Source organism: Equus caballus, chromosome 2 (assembly GCF_041296265.1).
Source record: "Equus caballus isolate H_3958 breed thoroughbred chromosome 2, TB-T2T, whole genome shotgun sequence".
In the NCBI taxonomy this organism is placed as follows: domain Eukaryota; kingdom Metazoa; phylum Chordata; class Mammalia; order Perissodactyla; family Equidae; genus Equus; species Equus caballus.
In genome coordinates this window covers 34,282,174-34,287,383 of record NC_091685.1, presented here as the reverse complement: position 1 = coordinate 34,287,383, position 5,210 = coordinate 34,282,174, and the positions used below count along the sequence as shown (strand labels likewise).

The window sequence follows — 5,210 nt, the reverse complement described above, 5'->3', positions numbered from 1 at the left end:
GAAGAAAGAATGATAGAGGAAGAATTGGTAAATATGGGACAGAAGGCAGAGGTGGCTGTGGCGGCAGTTTGAGGTAGCCTGACATCCCTTTCTCAAGATTAAACCCTTGGGCTCCTGTCTCCTTTGACTCTAGCTGGCCTGGATACTGGAGGCTTGGAGAAGACTTGTGCCTATCTGAGAACATCTCTCCACTTGTCCCCTGCTCACTACGTTCCACAGAGCATGGACCTGGGACCTGGACCCCTGAACCATGTGAAAATTAATCCTCCCGAGCACGGCCTGTGACCCATTCAGCTACTCGGCACGATGAGCAGCCCAAGGTCAGGCGGCTGCTGAACTGGCCCCTCTTTTCTCCCCACATGTCCAGTCCCGGCCTTTGCAGAATCCCTCTGGGAGGAAGACACTTGATTAGAAATAATAGAGGGTCCTGGGCCCTTGGGCTTTGAGTCGTGGTGGGAAGGCTGCTGTTGAGCAGACCGGCAGGTCAGACAGACCTGTGTTCAAATCTTTGCTGTGTATCTTTGAGCCACCAACTTAACCTCTCTGATTCTCAATTTCCTCATCTGCCTAATGGAGATTAAACTAGTGTCTGTGTCAGAAATCTTTTGGTCGTAAGAGTTAGAAAACTCAACTCGAGCTGGCATAACCCCCAAGAAAGGGCATTTCTTGGCTCACGAGACAGAGAAGTCCAGAGGCTGTCTGGGTTTTATGTGAGCCTTGCCCGAGTGACTCTCACGAGGGTGACATTTGTAGAACACTTTCATGGATTAGTCATTTATTCCTCACAATGCCCCTAGGAAACAGAATTAGTTCTACTTGAGGGGTGAGAACACTGGGCTGCAGGGAGCTTAGGCGGCATTACCTGGCTGGTGAGTGGCAGCCAGGGTGCAACCTGAGCCTGGCTCCGGAACCCGCACTCTAACCCCGACACCACGCTGGGGTAGAGTCCTCCTTTGCCCGCAAGGCATGAGCATGAACACGTGCCCTCAGGGGCAGAGAGGGTGCCCCAGACACCTAGCCCTCCTGCCCCCACACTCCCGCCTTGCCACTGCCATCTGCCTGGAGCCCCGGACCGTCTCATGAGGCCGTTTATCCCGGTGTCTGTCAATAACCTTGAGGACTGCAGACTCCCAGGTCACCCCTAGTCTTGGGCTCGCTCATCTCCAAAAGGCTCTGACATGCCCTGGTCTGTCCCCATCTGCCACCCCTCCCTGACTCCTGAAAACCCCTCACCGCGCTCTCCGGAGTTCACGGTCGGTTATCAGCAAAAATTCCCGTATCTTCACTTCTCCCTGGAAGTTCCCTTCACCCACACACTCTAACAGGAAACTGGCTCCCCCTTGGGACACAGCTGCCCCCCTTCCTTCTCAAATGGTGGCTCTTTTTCCTCCCATAGCCCTTGTGCCACCGGGCCTGGAGGTGGGGCAGGTGTCCTCCTTGCTCCTTGCTGCTATTTACAGACCCTGCTCCTTCTGCTCGTCCTGAAACCTCTTAGCTTTGAAACTCCTGTCGTCAAATTTTACATTCTACCGCCCCTCATTGTCACTGTCTTCCTCTGACTTCTGGCTCATTCTCCCTCATTTCTCAGTGATCTGGGCTCCTGGACGGTTCCTGTTTCCCCTGAATCCAGTCTGAATTCGTGATGGTTGCAATATTTGTGTGGACCATCCTTCCAAGCCCCGGGCCTTTCAGATCCTTGACCTCTCCTCCCATGATCTTGACCTCCGTCTCTCACTCCCCTGACCGTGTTTTGTTCTTACCAATAGGCCACAATATTAATTTCATGCATCTAACTCTCTACCTACCACTTCCTGTCTTTCTAGCTCACTCCCTTTAGTATCCAACTCTGACGATCCTTGGACATTGGAACCTCCGTTGCTCCTATCAGTGTTTCATGGCCCCTTCTCTGTTAATGTCCTCATTCCTCTCCTTCACCAGCTAGAATTCCATGGTCAATTATTACAGTTGCTTGACTCCTTGATAAAATCCAGCTCTCCACCTGTTCTGTGCCTTTCCCCATGAAGCTAAACAAGGCTGGAGAAAAACACAACCGTGCTGACCAGGACCTTCCAATGGGGCTCTAATGCTGCCAGGCGAGGACCTGCTGCGTCCTCAGTCCATCCACTCTCTCCTCTCCAGGACGGCTAGTTCACACCTTCTGCTCTCTTTTTAAACCCCCACCTCCTCCCCGCCCTTACTCTCATCTGTTGACCTTGCTGCCCACTTATTGAGATGATGAAACAATCAGAAAGAGGAGTTCCCTAGTCTCGCACTCCCCATCTGCCCACCCAGCAGGATCTTCCTCCACCCTCTCTGCCTCCCCTCCTGTTTCCATGGGTGAACTTCTGTGCTTCTAGCTAAAGCCGAGCCCTCCACTTGGGAACCAGTTGCCGTCTCCCTGGATCTGGTCAAGGACACTGCACAGGCAGTTCTCTCCTCTCTTTCCTACAACATCACTTCCTTCGATCTCTTCTGGATCATTCCCAGTAGCATAAAATCATCTATTATTTTTCTCATCTTAAAAAAAAAACCCTTATCTTGACTCCACCTCCCTAGCCAGCTGCCGTCCTATTTCTCTATCCTCCTTTCAACAAAATTCCTTGAAAAAGTCATCTATAGTCTCTGTTCCTAGTTCCTTTCCTCCTGTTCTTTTTTCCTCCCAACAATTTATTATGAAAATTTAAAAAAAAATACTGTACAGTTGAAAGAAATTGATGGTGAACACCTGTATATCCGCCACCTAGACTCTACCATCAGTATTCTGCTACACTTGCTTCATCACGTATCTAACCATCCATCCATCTAATTTTTTATGCATTTCAAAGTAAATTTCAGATATCAGTATACTTCCCTCTAAGCACTTTAGTATGCATATTATTACCTAGTGCATAATATTTGTTTACAGTTTTTCTCTTTTGTGAAAAAATGTGCACACAATGAAATGCACATATTTTAGGAATACACTCCTTTTCTCTTTTAAACCTGCTTGAATCAGGTTTTTATCTCCATCATTCCACCAATGACCTCCATGTTGCTAAATCCAATGGACAATCCTTAGTCTTTAATTTACTTATCTAATGCAAGGAGCATTTGGCCTGGTTGATCACGCCTTCCTTTCTTTACTCGACTCCCAGGACACTATTCCTTTTCTTTTCTCTCACCAGCCTCAGTCTTCTTTGTTGATCTTCCTTATCTTCCTGTTGGAGGGCCCCAGGGCTCAGGCCTTGGTCCTCTGCGCTCCACCATCTACATTCCCTTCCTTGGGAATCTTATCCATCTCATGGCTTATATATCACCTAGATGCAGACAACTCCCAAATTTATGTCTTCAGCCCTGAAGCTCACGCTGAACTCCAAATTTGCATATACAACTGCCTACATCTCTTTTTGGATGTCTGATTGACATTTCAGCATGTCTAAAACTGAACTCCTGTTCTCTCTTACCTCAAAACACTTAATCTACCTGCAACCTTGCCCTTTTTTTTCAGTCGCTGATGACTCCATCTTTCAAGCTTCTCAGATAAAAACCCTTGGAGTTGTCCTTGACTCCCCTCTTTCTTTCACACTTTATAGGCAATCGGTGAGAAATTTAATCGGCTCCATCTTTAAGCTATATCCCAAATCTAACCACTTCTCACTGTTGTCACTGCTGCCACCCGATCTGAGTCACCAGCATCTCTACCTGGATTCTTGGCAATAGCCCCCTGATAGGTCCTCCTGCTCCCACCCTTGTCCTACACATTCTCAACACATTAGCCACAGTTATCCTTTAAAAATAGAAGTCATCTCATGTCCCTCCTCTACTCAAAACCTTGCAGGGGCTCCCAGCTCACTCTGAATAAAAGCCCAAGTCCTTGCAATGGCCTACAAAGCTCAACATGAGCTGACCCTGTTGTCTCTCTGACCTTCTCCTCCTGCTCTCTTCCTTCTCATCGCAGTTTAGCACACTGACTCTGAATTCAAATCCAAGGGCTTTGCTCTAGCTGTCCCCTTTATCTGGAATTCTCTTCCCCGAGATATCTACTGGCCCTTCAAGCCTTTGTTGAAATACTACCTACTCAATGAAGTCTACCCTGACTGCCCCATTTATTACAACAAACTCTGTCCTCCATCTATTCTGCTCTAGGCACCCTCCTCCCCATAGTTATCACCTCTTAACGTGCTACGTAGTCTGTGTATTTATTATGTTTATTGTTGATTGTCTATTCCCCTCCCCACTTGGATGTCTGATTGACATCTCAAACTCAGCATGTGCAAAACTAAACTCCTCTTCCTCCACTCCAACCACCACAAAGCCTGACCTACCTGAAGCCTTCCCAGAGGGCGGGTATCTTTGTCTCTGGTTCACTCATGTATCCTTATGCCTAGAACAGAGCTGGGCGCCTAGTAGGCACTTAATAAATATTTGTTGATGAACAAGTATCTATATGTTTGTCTGGTAGACCGTGTTATTCTTTGGCTGTTGAACAGCCATTACCCTCTTTGTCTTCCTTCCTTGCTGGCAAAATGCTCGTTACAAGGATTAAACAAGATAGAGGTTGTAGCTTTTACCAGTGACCCGCCAACATGGGCAGTGTTCACACTGAAATCATTAAGAAGGTGGCCTGGGTCATCGTTGAGAAGTACTACACGCGCCTGGGCAATGACTTCCACACCAATAATGCTGAGGAGGTCGCCATTATTCCCAGCAAGAAACTCCACAACAAGATGGCGGGCTAGCTGGCACAGCTGATGAAGCAGATTCAGAGAGGCCCTGTTAGGGGCATCTCCATCAAGCGCAGGAGGGGGAGAGAAAGGAGACATGACTCCGATCCTGAGGTCTCAGCCCCAGGTCCGGAGATCATTGAAGTAGATCCCGACACTAAGGAAATGCTGAAACTCTTGGACTTTGGCAGTCTGTCCAACTGGCAGGTCCCTCAGCCTCCTGTTGGCACGAATTTCAAAATACCACGTGGAGCCATTTGAATCTTTCTGCTGTGTTGTAATATTTTCAACAAACCTTGGACAGAAAAAAAAAAAGATAGAAGTTGTATGAATCTGCTCAGGCTGCCATAACAGAACACCACAGACTGAGTGGCTTAAACATAGAAATTTATCTTCTCCGAGTTCTGGAGGCTAGAAGGCCAAGATCAAGGTGTTATTAAGGTTCCACCAGGCGTCACCAGGTTTCTGGGGAGGGCTGTCTTCCTGGCTTAGAGATGGCCACCTTCT

General features: G+C 47.9%; 1 pseudogene; it reads left to right on the top strand.

The window, feature by feature from the left end:
- The first annotated feature begins 4,565 nt into the window (after window positions 1-4,565).
- On the top strand, window positions 4,566-4,964 carry LOC100058616 (small ribosomal subunit protein eS17-like; annotated as a pseudogene).
- Window positions 4,965-5,210: the final 246 nt, after the last annotated feature.